This window comes from Bos javanicus, chromosome 4 (genome assembly GCF_032452875.1).
Source record: "Bos javanicus breed banteng chromosome 4, ARS-OSU_banteng_1.0, whole genome shotgun sequence".
NCBI lineage: Eukaryota > Metazoa > Chordata > Mammalia > Artiodactyla > Bovidae > Bos > Bos javanicus.
Genome location: NC_083871.1, coordinates 70,318,658 through 70,332,981, shown reverse-complemented (window position 1 = coordinate 70,332,981; position 14,324 = coordinate 70,318,658). Strand labels below are relative to the sequence as shown.

Here is a 14,324-nt window from a genome sequence, read left to right as displayed (position 1 = left end):
GGTCTGAATAGCTGAGAGAGCAGGGAAAAGAGACTGGCGTGAGGGTACTCTAATGTTTGGAAGTAAGGCCAAGGTGAGGATTCTGTATGTGTTTGAACTTCCTGCTGGTAGCAAAGTGGGGAGCACCAGACTCATGATGTGAGACTTAAAATCTGTCAGAGAACACTAAAAAAAAAAACAGGAGTCAAGCTGTTTATTACAGTATGTGACCTTATTAACAATTATCTTGCTGCCAGCTAGTTGAAGCTGATGTTGATGTTTTGCCATAACATACTTTCATGCAGACAAAATAAACCATTAAATTTGAGTTTTCTTTTTTTAAAAAGGGGCTGAGTCATAAACACTAAGGAACACCCTGCTCCATCCCACTGCATCCCTGAGCCTCACTTCATCCTGTATTTTTTTTTCCTTTTGATCATCTCCAGGAGGCTGCTCCTGCTGCTGCCTCCAGCAACAACGATAATGATGTCACCGTGATGGACAGTAGGTTATCAATTGTGTCTCTGGATCGGGAGGCCATGGAGGCAGGGCAGCATGCACAAAACTGTATACAAGGTGTGTGAAATAAGAAAATGCCTCACTGTGCAGGAATTAATGTGATAGTCACATCTAGTTGAGATTGCAAAAAAAATTTGCTCACAAAAGCCATTTATTCCACTTTGATAAGATTCAACCAAACAGGGACTTCCCTGGAGGTCCAGTGGTTAGGACTTCACCTTCCATTGCAAGGGATGCAGGTTTGATTCTTGGTCAGGGAACTGAGATTCCACCCGCCTCAAGGCCAGAAAACTATAACATGAAAAACAGAAGCATTATTGTAACAAATTCAAAAAAAAACGTTTAAAAGGGCCCACACTAAAAAAAAACAAAGGTTCAACCAAATAAAATCATTCATTACTGGCTCAAGCAAGCTTCACAGGGCTGAAAACAGATGATATTGGCCCAGGGAAGATTTTACCTGAGCGGAATGAAGACCTTCATGGAAGTCATATTGCTCAAATTCTTAATGCTGCTCTTCTTGCTTATGTAAATATTGAGCGGGGGAATTATTTTCTTTCCTTTTTTAAAAAAAGTATCCATTCACTTCATTTCTTTAACATCCAAACGCTGAGCAGGGAAATTCTTAAAGCTGTATCTAAATTTTCCAATGATGCTTATCAGGATCCTCAAAGGCAGTGAAAACTGCCAAGTACTGAAGCAATGAAAAAATACTCTCATGAAGGGGAGGCCAGGACCACTGTTAGGACCAGCAAAACCACAGACTTGACTTCACTGGTTATTCGAGGGTGCCAGTGTCAGGGGAAGGTATCTCACACAGAGGAGCACTGCTGACCCTCCCTGAGGACCTCGTCCTGGAGAATTACCAAGCGTTTCAGCTAGGAGTCAACAGTTTCCCATTCCCAAGAGGAAATTCTGAGAAGAACCTTTAGAGGGAGTATATTAAGAGTTTACATTGGCTTCTCTGATGGCTCAAACTGTAATGACTCTTCCTGCCAATGCAAGAGATGTAAGAGATGCGGGTTTGATCCCTGGATCGGGACGATCCCATGGAGAAGGGCATGGCTCCAGTATTCTTGCCTGGAGAATCCCATGGACAAAGGAGCCTAGCAGGCTATAGTTCATGGGGTCTCACAGAGTCGGACACGACTGAGCACCAAGTACGTAAAGAGTTTATAGGAGGGAGATTAGATACAGTGGTCTCTTGGCTGGCAAAGGCTGAGCTGTGAGATGTGTGAGGGGAATCTGATCAGATCTTTATCTCTCTCTGTGCTTCCATTCTCCATATGCACCTGTGTAGACACCAGCCAGGTCAAGAAATAGAATATTACCTCACTCCCCTTCCAGTCACAACCTCCCGCTGCCATGACTACTAATGCTGCAGATGACTTTGCCTGTTTTGTATCGGAGTTTAGCTTCTTTCACGGAACAATATGGGATAAGAGTCTTTCACATCGTGCATAGCAGTGGGTGCATTCACTCTCAGTGTTGTATAACTATGGAACTGAAAGTGGGGTCTGGCTGCTCGCTGCTCAAAAACAGATAAAAGGCAAGGTTGGTGGAAAGGAAAGTTTGCTTTATTTTGGATTCTGGGAACCAAGGGTGTAGGGTGAGGAAGGGTGGACTCCTGTCCAAAGGCCTACTCTCCCCATCCCTGCCCCACCACTGACAACCACTGGGCAAGAGCTTTTATAAACGGAAGAAGGTGGCTACGTGTGGAAACAGCACAGCCAGCTCTGACAGTCATCTTGAAACAGGACGTGTCATCTTGATTGTTTTAAGTACAGTTAATCTTCAGTTCTAGGGTTTGTTTATTCCCATTTTCTTGAGGCTAGTTCCCAGAATTCTGGCAGCTTATGTCACGGCTATAGTCTGGTCATTATGTAGTTAACTTCTTCCACCTGGTGGGGGGTTTCAGCATCCACAAGACAGTTCACAGGATATGGCTCAGATTATTATCTACGGCCCTTGAAGAGGAACTAAAGATTTTTTAATATGCTTAGTGACTAAACTGTTATTATTTAGTCTTGTTGGACTGTTTTTCTTTGTTTCTGTGTTTTCTCACTTCTCTGATTAAACTTATTTTTTGGCTAACTTTTTCCACAGCAAAAGGCAGGTGGAGGGCATGGTGGGAAGGACCATGGGGTCCTGTTCCATTTCAAATACACGACAATTTATTTTTCTCTCCTGATGCTCATGGTCATTGACAGCTGGGATATTATGAATAGTGTTGCTAAGAACCTTCCTGTATATCCTTACATGTATTCAGAAATATGTATGTGCATTTATGTTGGGCATCTATCCAGGAATGTACTTACTAGGCCACATCGTATGTGTATGTTCAGCTTATATAGATGACATCAAAGGATTTTCCCAAGTGGATTATGAGAGTTCTAGTTGCGCCACATCATTGGCAGAATTTAGTATTGTTAGTCGTATTCTAGTTGACATTTTTAATGTGTATTTCTCTGATAATTAATAAGGCTGAATACTTTGTTATATGTTTATCATTCATTTGAATATCATCATTTAGGGAGTTCAAGATTTTGCCTATTTTTCTTTTGAGTTGTCCGACTATTCAAAAATTGATTTTTAGGAGTTGTTTGTATACTCTGAATATAAGTCCTGTGTCAGATTTCATATATTGCAAGCATCTTCTCCAACTCTGGTTAATTTTTTTTTACTCTTTTAATGGTATCCTTTGATGAACAGAACTTCTTAATTATAATGTTGTCCAACTTATCAAGTTTTTCTTGATGATTAATGCTTTTAATGCCTTAAACTCAACAAATAGCATTCTGAATATTCACTAGAACTTAATAATTTTACCTTTTACATTTAGGTCTATGATGCATCTTGAAATGATACGTCTATGTAGTGTGATATTAATTTTATTTTATTCATTTATAGCTCCATAAATGTGTTTATGGGTTCTTGGCCAAGAGTAAAATGAAGACAGGCATATCATATGTCTAAATATTTACCAGTTATAAATCAACCTGACAAACTGTTAAATGAAATATAATCTATTCTTCTACTTTGACAGATCAAACTTCCTAATGTCAAAATTGAAAAATATATTCATAGTCATGTTTTTATGTGATTGACGTTTAGTGAAATACCAAAGATAACTAAATTCAATTATTGAGCATATCTGGATGTTCTGTTGGGTTGGTGATGTTTGTATGAGCAATAAAGTAATACATTTATAATTTATAAATTATTGTATTTTGTTCATAAAGATCCCTCCCTGCCTTGTGGCTCAACTGGTAAAGAATCTGGCTGCAATGTGGGAGACCTGGGTTTGACCCCTGGGTTGAGAAGATCCCCTGGAGAAGGGAAAGGCTACCGACTCCAGTATTCTGGCCTAAAGAATTCCATGGACTGTATAGTCCATGAGGGCGCAAAGAGTCGGACACGACTGAGTGACTTTTCCTTCACTTCACTTTGTTCATAAAGATTTTTTAAAACTTTATTTTAACTAAATCACTAATTTTATTATCATAATGAATCTTTTTACATAATTTTTCCTCTATTGACAGTAATGATCAAAGAATTAAAAGTTATATGTAGCCTTAGTCAAAATGAACAAATTTTGAACATATTTTTATTGAATGTTTCCAGTGTTTTTTAAAAGCTAATTCTTCTTAAACATTCAGTATCACTTATTAAAGTTTAAAAAACCCAAAACTCTGTTTAATAAACATAAAATTTGTTAATTTATTTCAATAAACTGGCAATTCTAAATTTGATTTCTTTTTGGGTGAATTAACGGACCCTAATGCTGGGAAAGATTGAAGGTGGGAGCAGAATGGGATGCCAGAGGTTGAGATGGTTGGATGACATCATTGACTCAATGGACATGAATTTGAGTAAACTCCGGGAGTTGGCGATGGACAAGGAGGCCCGACATGCTGCAGTCCACGGGGTCACAAAGAGTTGGACACAACTGAGCGACTGAACTGAACTGAATGGAATATTATTTAATACTTTCATACGAACAATATTCTTCACAGTTCTAACATTCACTGCTAATTAGCATCACATTTCGACCATGTAGGTCTAAATCCACATAGATAGAAATGTAACTTAATTAATTTAATACTTAATTTAAATCAATATTGCAAAAATATTTTAAGCTGTTATGAGCAAATGGCTGCAAGTAGCTTACCAATTCCTGGTGCTTCAAAACGATATTTGAAACATAAAGAAAAGCAAGAAAATGGATGCCTGGGACTACTGAGAAATGATACTTTGTTATGCAAGAATTTATTGCATTCCTGCCATCTAAAACAGAGAAGGCAATGGCAACCCACTCCAGTACTCTTGCTTGGAAAATCCCATGGATGGAGGAGCCTGGTAGGCTGCAGTCCATGGGATCTCTAGGAGTCGGACATGACTGAGTGACTTCACTTTCACTTTTCACGTTCATGCATTGGAGAAGGAAATGGCAACCCACTCCAGTGTTCTTGCTTGGAGAATCCCAGGGATGGGGAAGCCTGGCGGGCTGCCATCTCTGGGGTCTCACAGAATCAGACCTGACTGAAGCGATTTAGCAGCAGCAGCAGCAGCCATCTAAAAGGAAGGATTTGAGAGGTAATAAATGTGTCTTATCTGATACCCAAGCTTGCTACTACTTAAGCCCTCCCAGCACTTGTAAGCTTTGAGTCTGTGATGCTGGCAATGACAACCCACAAATCTCATTGCTTTGGCACCCAGCCACTTTTGTACACTGAAATGTGTTATGTGCTAAATTTTAACACATTGAAAACTAATGTTTATTCATGTGGCCAACTTAACTTGCTTTGAATAAACCTCAGAATGTAGCTGGATCTCAGTATCATTATAAGAAGTTCAATCATTACCCATAAAGGGCATGGCCTCTAGGGTCATGGAGCATAGTTGTGCAGGTTGTGTCCTGAACAATGCTAGGTATCTCTAGGCACAGGGTAGTCAGTTTTAACATTTTAAAATGATAGTTTTCCAGCAGATGGCAGTAAATTGTCTGGAAGAAAAGAAGCTTTAAAAAAAAAAATTCTCACAAAGATGTTACATGGACCAGCAGCAGTGTTGGGTCATTCTTCTCAGGAGTAGCATCTGTTCAAAGTTTGAGGCTGCCCTTCTAGACCATATATCAATACCTATATTTATATATAAAATTAAACAGTTAATCTAAGAAAGAAGTGGGAAATTTTTATTCAAGCCAAATCTGAGGACTAGAACCCTGGAAGAACATCTCAGAAAGCTCTGGGAACTATTCCCCTAAGTCAGGGCACGTGGGACTTTCCTGGCGGTCCAGTGGTAAAGAATCTGCTTTCCAGTGCAAGGGGTGTGGATTCGATCCTTAGTCTGGAAACTATATGTCACATGCTGCGGGCCAACGAAGACCATGCTCCTCAGCTAGAGAAGCCTGTGTACCACAGCAGCATATATATACATGTCAGGGCACAGTTATACAAATATTTTGAGACAAAGGGCTGTACATTAAATGATGCATATTACGGATGGTTTACACATCTTGATCTAAGCCCCTAACAAGATCTGGAAGGAATGTTATCTTTTAAGGAGTTATCTTGTTGATGTAGGAGAATGTCCCCAAATGGGGCAGATTGGTCTATGCATAATGCAGACACACAGTGCACAAAAGGGAGAGAGAAGAAGCCAAAGGGCAGAGATAATTTTCTACGTTTAACTGTCTTTTTGTCTTGCTATAAAATATGAATTTTACTGCACACTAAGTAATATTTATGAAGTTTTTAAAAAATTCTGTTGCAAAACTGGGCTAAGTTATTTATATACTTTATCTCCTAATTCTAACCTTGTAGGGTGGATCTTATTTCACAGATAGGAAAATTGAGGTTGGGAGAGATGAAATGATTTGCCTGAGGTCAATTGGCTACCAAGTAAAAGTTTTGGAATTAGAACTGAACCTTTGACTCTGGAGCCCTAACTACTGCACTCTACTATCTCAACATGGCTATTGGCTGTTACGCACCCATGATCCAGAAGTAGTGCCATAGATGTAAAATAAAGGCTACCATAAATGCAGAGCAGGAACCTCTAACTGCTTTATCCAAGATGATGGGCTTCTCCACTGGCTCTTTGGTTGAGGTTGGTGGTAATTATACTGTACTGCAATTTGTATCAAAGGCGTAGAAGTTACATGACTTGGGCCTGGATTTATGTTCAGGATATGCTCAGTAATGCTACACTTTGTTTTTGGTCAGTTTTAACCAACAAATTTGTTATTTTTAGTCTGTAATAGTGAAGTAAAATCTGGCATTAAAACCAATGCTTTTATGTATTTATTTGGCTGCGTTGGGTCTTAGCTGTGGGATCTTTAATTGTGGCATGCAAATTCTCAGTTATGGCATGGGGTATCTAGTTCCCCAACTGGGGATTGAACCCAGGCTCACAGCACTGGGAACTTGAATTAATTTCCTGATCTGATGCTATTTCCCTCATAATTCAAATTTCCAGAAGAGTCTGATTGGCTCACTTGGGTCTCAGATCCTGCCTCCCCTACCACCCTTGATTGACAGTTGCCCCAAGACTGTGCATTCCCGTAAGAGGAAGTCTGGTGGTGAAACAGCTCACTTGCAAGTGATGAATGAGTAGCAGGACCAGTCATTCTGGTATAAACTATAACCATAGGGCAACCACTCATTGTTGTTCAGTCGCTCAGGTGTCTGACTCTTTGTGACCCCATGGATTGCAGCATACCAGGCTTCCTTGTCAATCACCATTTCCTGGAGCTTGCTCAGACTCATGCCCATTGAGTTGGTGATGCCACCCAACTATCTTTTCCTCTGTCGTCCCCTTCTCCTCCTGCCCTCAATCTTTCCCAGCATCAGGGTCTTTTCCAATGAGTCAGCTCTTTGCATCAGGTGGCCAAAGTATTGGAGCCTCAGCTGCAGCATCAGTCTTTCCAATGAATATTCAGGGTTGATTTCCTTCAGGATTGACTGGTTTTATCTCCTGGCAGTCCAAGGGACTCTCAAGACTCCTCTCCAAGCTCTTATTATTTACAAATACTTCTCAGCATAGAGTAGAATTTTCTCAGTATTGAGCAATCGAATAGAGAAATAAATTGGATGTTGACCCTGATAGGAGACTCCAAGAATCATTCACAAACTTTTGATTTTGGATCACAATAAACTGTGGAAAATTCTGAAAGAGATGGGAATACCAGACCACCTGACCTGTCTCTTGAGAATCCTATATGCAGGTTAGGAAGCAACAGTTGGAACTGGACATGGAACAACAAACTGGTTCCAAATAAGAAAAGGAGTACGTCAAGGCTGTATATTGTCACCCTGCTTATTTAACTTCTCTGCAGAGTACATCATGAGAAACGCTGGGCTGGAAGAAGCACAAGCTGGAATCAAGATTGCCGGGAGAAATACCAATAACCTCAGATATGCAGATGACACCATCCTTATGACAGAAAGTGAAGAGGAACTAAAAAGCCTCTTGATGAAAGTGAATGAGGAGAGTGAAACAGTTGGCTTAAAGCTCAACATTCAGAAAACTAAGATCATGGCATCTGGTCCCATCACTTCATGGCAAATAGATGGGGAAACAGTGTCAGACTTTATTTTTTTGGCTCCAAAATCACTGCAGATGGTGACTGCAGCCATGAAATTAAAAGACGCTTACTCCTTGGAAGGAAAGTTATGACCAACCTAGATAGCATGTTCAAAAGCAAAGACATTACTTTGCCAACAAAGGTCCATCTAGTCAAGGCTATGGTTTTTCCAGTAGTCATGTATGGATGTGAGCATTGGACTGTGAAGAAAGCTGAGCACTGAAGAACTGACGCTTTTGAACTGTGGTGTTGGAGAAGACTCTTGAGAGTCCCTTGGACTGCAAGGAGATCCAACCAGTCCATCCTAAAGGAGATCAGTCCTGGGTGTTCTTTGGAAGGAATGATGCTAAAGCTGAAGCTCCAGTACTTTGGCCACCTCATGCGAAGAGTTGACTCATTGGAAAAGACTCTGATGCTGGGAGGGATTGGGGGCAGGAGGAGAAGGGGACGACAGAGGATGAGATGGCTGGATGGCATCACTGACTCGATGGACATGAGTCTGAGTGAACTCCGGGAGTTGGTGATGGACAGGGAGGCCTGGCGTGCTGCGATTCATGGGGTCGCAAAGAGTCGGACATGACTGAGTGACTGAACTGAACTGAATGTTATAAAATTGAATTCTTCTAATAAATGTATAGTAATGAAATACTGGTTTCACTAGTTTATAAATGAGGTTCTTGTGAAGAAAATATCCTGTTGCTAAAAATATTTGAAAACTACTTAATCAGACCATTGTAAATGATGCCAAAAACTCAGCCTCTGCACCAGTGCCAAATCGAATCTCAGAGACAGAGCTTTGGGTGAAGTAGAAAAGAATAGCTTTATTGATTTGCCAGGCAAATGGGAACACAAATGGTTTGTGCCTCAAAAACCCGTGTGTCCCAAACTGGGAGGATTTGGTGAGGAGTTTTATAGCAAAGGTTCAAGGGTGGAGTTGCAAAGAAGGATCATGGTATTTGCAGGGCCTGCCCTCCTTCAATCTGGCCTCAGGTCATCTTTTTTTGTGTCTCTGCATAGCCTCTTTTCCCTGATTAGCAACTGTTCCAATCTACCCTTTGGAACTCAGGGAAGGTGTTGGAGGCTGGAGTCTATTCCTTGCAAACAAGAAAAACAGGGGCTACAGGAAAGAGTCCCACAGGGTCCTGCTTAGTTTCATAAAGAGGCTATTGTATGATTTTGAGCTGAGAGTTTAGACACGAGAATGGAAAGTAGAAGGTAACACCAAGATCTAACTCAGAAGAAATATATAGCACTTGGACCTGAGTGAATCAGGGGATGGGAGTTGGTCAAAGGTAATGCCAAAGTTAATAGGTTTGGGGTGTTAACTGACAGAACAGTAGTCAATAAACACATAAGGAAGATGGAGGAGTGAGTAGATGAAGTCTAAAGCTCTTTACCTTACAAGTAAGTAAGCAGTCTCAAAACTTTTTTCTAGCTTTTTTTGGGGGGACAGATGCATAAAAGAGGTATTTTGAAAAAACACATTAGATTGATCATGATGAAATAAAAGCTCATATTCTAAGGCAAGTTAAGGAAAATTTAAACATAAAAAAATTCCTCTGGGCTTTGGCCTTCTTTTCCCACTCTACTGTGCATTGTGTATTTGTGTTATACATTGACCAGACCTCCCCAGCAGCAAAAATGCCTACTCAGTCATAAAGAACAACATTCTCCTAGCACCAAGAAGACAACTCCTTAAAGATAACATTCCTTCTTAATCTTGTAAGGCACCATGATGACCTACTACTTGGTACTTGCAGATCCAGATTGTGCAAACTATTAATAGGTCATTTAAGGTACAGCCCTCTATCTCATGGAGAAGGAAATGGCAACCCACTCCAGTGTTCTTGCCTGGAGAATCCCAGGGACGGGGGAGCCTGGTGGGCTGCTGTCTATGGAGTCACACAGAGTCGGACACGACTGAAGCAACTTAGCAGCAGCAGCCTCTATCTCAAAAACCTATGTAACTATGCATTGACCTCTAATGGGTGGAACAGTTCTCTGAGTTTCCTGAGAGGCTGTTCCCAGGTTATAATCCTTAATTTGGCACTAATAAAATTTTCCATTTCTTTCTTAGATTGACTGATTAATTTCCCATCAAAATAGTCAAGAGAAATTATTTTTATTCACATCAATCCGTATGTCTTCATATTATTGCAAAAAGATGATGTAAAATGAGAAATCAAAATCCAAATTATTTGTTTAAATTTTTTTGCTCACATCTCATTATTAGTTGTTTGATGAATGATAAGACCATCTTTTTGCAGAATGAATATGTACCATGACAGTGTTTCTCAAGAAGGCAGGACAATTCATGTAAATTTTGGATAGTATAGAATAACTGTATTGTATCAGTTAATTATAACTGCTGAAGATCAAGTCCAGGCAAATTCTATTTTTACTGTCTGTGCATTTTGCAATTTTCCCAGGAGACAGATGGACTCTATCTTCTTATTGATTCTTGAGTTAGAGGTAGGGAATACAGTTGGCTTTCCTTAATATGTCTAACTAAGGGTATTTGGAGATGAAAGAAATTAGAGAAAAGAATCATGTTGTAATAACAGTTATAATAATAAAAATTTATTGAGCACTTACAATGTTCTAGCATAGTTCAGGAGCTTTACCTGAAATGTTTCACTTAACCCCCACAACAACCCTATGAGGCTGGTGCTATTATTATCATCTCTCTTTTTTTTCAGATGGTAAAACGAGGCCCAGAGAGTGTCATTATCCCAGTATCACATAGTGAGAGGTGATAAAGTTGGGGTTTGAATCAGTTAACTTGACCCTAGAAGCCAGAGTTGAGGTAGTATTGGGACTGGCAAGAGGATTTCTTCTTAATAGCAATTTTTTGGTGATTTTATTAGCATCCTAGGATTTCTTAAGAACCAGAGAGTCCAGTCTTTTACCTGATAGTATAACAAAAAGTCACAGTCTAAAAATGTGGTGGTCACTTAGCTCAGTCCCCTGGATTTAGGTTGTACATTACAATTCTTAAACTAGAAACACCACCTAGTAGCTACCCTGATAGAGTGGATTAAAATCCATTATTGCTTTATTCTATTCTGAATTTTTTTCATATTCTTCCTTTCTGTGGAAGTCAGATATCTAAATGACTTCTATATACTCTCCAAAGGTTTTTTATTTTATTTTTTAATGCTCTGCCCACATTGTAAAATCGTGCTCTTGTTGATAATATACTTAGAAAGATTTTAATTTTGCAGAATCTCTTAGGATCTTAGACACATACTGCATTTTGTTTTCTAGTCAATGCTTTGTGCAGCATAGGGAAAAGAATTTGAAAAAGACAATTTAACTTGATTCTCAGAAGAGATCATATTTACATTTACTTGTGTGTTATAGCTGGGTTGCAATTTTAGGAAATTAAATACAAGTGATCCAAGATTCAGCAATGAATTATTAGGATCCCAGATGTTAAGACACAACATTGTAGATTTAGAAGTTTTCTTAAGTTAAGCCAATTTGAGTGTGGAATATAGACTTGGATATTTTCAGGTAAGCCTGGAATGGCCTGAATGATCAATGGAGTTGGCTGTGTCTAGTGGGAAAATTCGTGTTTAAATTATGAAATGTTAGACTCCTATTAAAGAGAGAGAATAGGCCCAGAAAGGAGTCACTTACGGTGAGCACTTACACTGTGTACTAATTTGCTTCAGTCACGTCTGACTCTTTGGGACCCAATGGACTGTTGCCTGCCAGGCTCCTCTGCTCATGGGATTCTCCAGGCAAGAATACTGGAGTGGGTTGCCAGGCCCTCCTCCAGGGGACCTTTCCAACCCAGGGATCTAACCTGCTCTTTTATGTCTTCTGGATTGGCAGGTGGGTTCTTTACCATTATGGCCATCTGCTGAGACATCACAAAATGGGAACTTAATATCAACCTGTCAGCAGTGTGACTATCTCCCTGATAGACCCCTGTCTTCTCCTAGAAAAAAGAGATCTTGCCATGACCAATCCGATTTTTGCTAGGATAATTTCCTTGTCTCCCCGCCTTATGTCTGTAAGAGCCTTTTATTTTGTACAGCTCCTTAGCGCTTCTTCCTATCTGCTGAATTGGATGCTGACTAATCATGAATCATTGAATAAAACCAGTAAAATCTTTAACATTTACTCAGTGGATTTTTTAAAACACTGCCTTTATTATTCTGTCATGTAGTCACCCATTAGCGGTCTAAGTGATTATTGCGGCTTTCCACGCGAACAAGTGGGTCAGATGCAACCCAAGATGCCACTTGGAAAACGGTTTACTGATTCAGCCACCTTGACAGACCTCATTTCTTTCCCCCCAGGATGGTTTGTGAAAAAATTCAAACATACAGAAAAGTTGAAAGAATTTTTCAGTAAACACCCATATGCCCACCACCTAGGTTCCACCATTGACACTGTACCATTATCTATCCATCACTCTTCCCATTCAACCATCCTCTCCGTAAGTAACTAAGGGGGCGGGACGGGGTTAGCAAGCTCCTGGTGGCTTTTAAGTGGCGCCCCCCAGCGGCCGCACAGCTCTCCCCAGCCCCGGGGGCCGAGGGCAGCTTCCAGGTCCGCAGCAGGGGCGGGGCAGGCCCCCGCGGGGCCGTACCTGGGTTGGGCGGTGCGGTGGCCACGATAGCGGGCGCGGAGCGCGGAGCGCGGGCGCGGGGCCGCTACGTGCACGGGGAGCGCGGGGCTGTGCTCGTGTGCGCTCCTCGGCGCTCGCCGCCGCCGCCGCGCCTTTGAGTCAGCAAACTCCGCCACCCGCTGGCCCGCTGGCCCTGCTCTGCCCGGCTCTGCCTGGAGGTGCCGCCCGTAAGTGACAGGCGATCTGCCGGGAAGGCCTCCCTCGCGCCGCCGGGTGAGGACCGCTACCAGGGACTAGCCGGCCGCCCTTTCCTTCGCGGAGGCTTGGGGCCCTTTCCTCTGCGCCCAGGTGCCTCTCCCTGCGGGCTGGGAAGATGCTTGGGTCTCCTGGGGTTGGAGCCGGGCGTTGCCTCCATTCCTGCCGGGGAAGAGGAATCGGTCGGCTGGTTTGCCAGGGGAGGGCACGGATCGGATCGATCCGGCTAAAAAGACACCCCAGGGAGAAGGTGGGGCAGAGGTGGAATCCCGGACTCCGGCGGAGGGGGGGCGGGGCGCGGGAAATGTGCTGAGACACCTTACACCAGGCCGGGTTTGGGTGGGTATTTTTAATCCACGAAAGGGTAGCTTTGAGTTTAGAAATTGGGAGGGGTAGGCAGGGGGTTTTCTTGGGATTGTGGGATTGAGGGAAAAGGCCCGAGAGAAAATCCACGTTTGACTGATTACTAGGTCTGGTACCACGGGAAAGCAACAGCCTGTTTTTCAGTTCTGATGTATCATACTTCGGTAAGATGGTCCGCGGGGGATTGAGGGGAATGGTCAGGGGGACGTAGAACCACAAGTCCTGCTTGCCAGTAAGGGCTTCTATTTCTGCAGGACACGTTTATGTATCAGAATAATGGGTTTAGAAATTTAGAGCAGGCAGGAGGCTTTCATGTGATCTCCTTCAAACCTCTCATTTTAAGGCTGGGAAACTAAGGCCCCAGGGAGCAGAGTCATCCAGCCAGTGAGAGCAGAAACAGGCCTAGATTGTGATGGGCTTCTGACTCCCTCCGTCCGCAGCCTTCTCCACACCTCTAGGGGCGTAGGGGTGGGGGTAAGCTGGGAATGCATAAAGTCCCTCTTCGCCCCTGGGAGTGGGCTGGGTGGCAGGGATGAGTGCAGCCACAGCGGGGAACTGGCTACTCCGTCTAATGGACCAAACTCCAAGGATGCAGTTGAATGAGATGCTTCCGCTGTTTCTACCATCCCTTCCAATGATCAGTGATGCCTAGTGCTAAGCACCGTACCCCCCTTTTTAAAGGCATGGTAGATTTAAGATTGACTAATGGGACTGTTTTGAAAAAAGACAAAAAATACCATATACCCAGAAGTAAATATATAGAAGATGTGAAGAAAGGTGATTAGCACTGACCTGTATTTCAGTGGACCACCCTGTTTCTCCTGCTGGTCTATTTCATTCTCATTTCTGAGGTGACTATTTCACTAGGGAGGAAACTGGTGTTGGAGGAGTGGGGTGTGGCTCTCAGGTGACACCGCCCTTCACCAGGGGTCTCTTGACTGACTGACTGTCTGCTTCTCCTCCTGCAACAGTGGGCTGTGGTAGGAACTTCCTCTTATTTTACTTCCTCCAGGGAAGGCCTCCTGGAGCTTGGTATTG

At 42.2% G+C, this 14,324-nt stretch overlaps 1 protein-coding gene and 1 long non-coding RNA gene across 6 annotated transcripts in view; one reads left to right on the top strand and one right to left on the bottom strand.

Annotated features, from left to right (window-relative positions):
• Positions 1-712: 712 nt before the first annotated feature.
• LOC133246234 (uncharacterized) lies at positions 713-14,271 on the bottom strand. The gene is made up of 3 exons (XR_009735960.1): positions 14,079-14,271; positions 5,541-13,085; positions 713-5,073 (listed from the first exon to the last, which is right to left on the bottom strand). It is a non-coding gene; the product is annotated as an uncharacterized LOC133246234 (long non-coding RNA).
• SNX10 (sorting nexin 10) overlaps positions 12,805-14,324 on the top strand; it is a 67,862-nt gene continuing 66,342 nt past the window's right edge. The window contains exon 1 of one of the 5 annotated variants that reach the window (XM_061414303.1): positions 12,805-12,895. The gene's annotated coding sequence lies outside the window, so the exon portion shown is untranslated. Of the gene's footprint in view, positions 13,017-14,324 lie in introns of all 5 variants that reach the window. The other 4 variants (XM_061414308.1, XM_061414305.1, XM_061414307.1 and 1 more) reach the window with 4 other exon arrangements.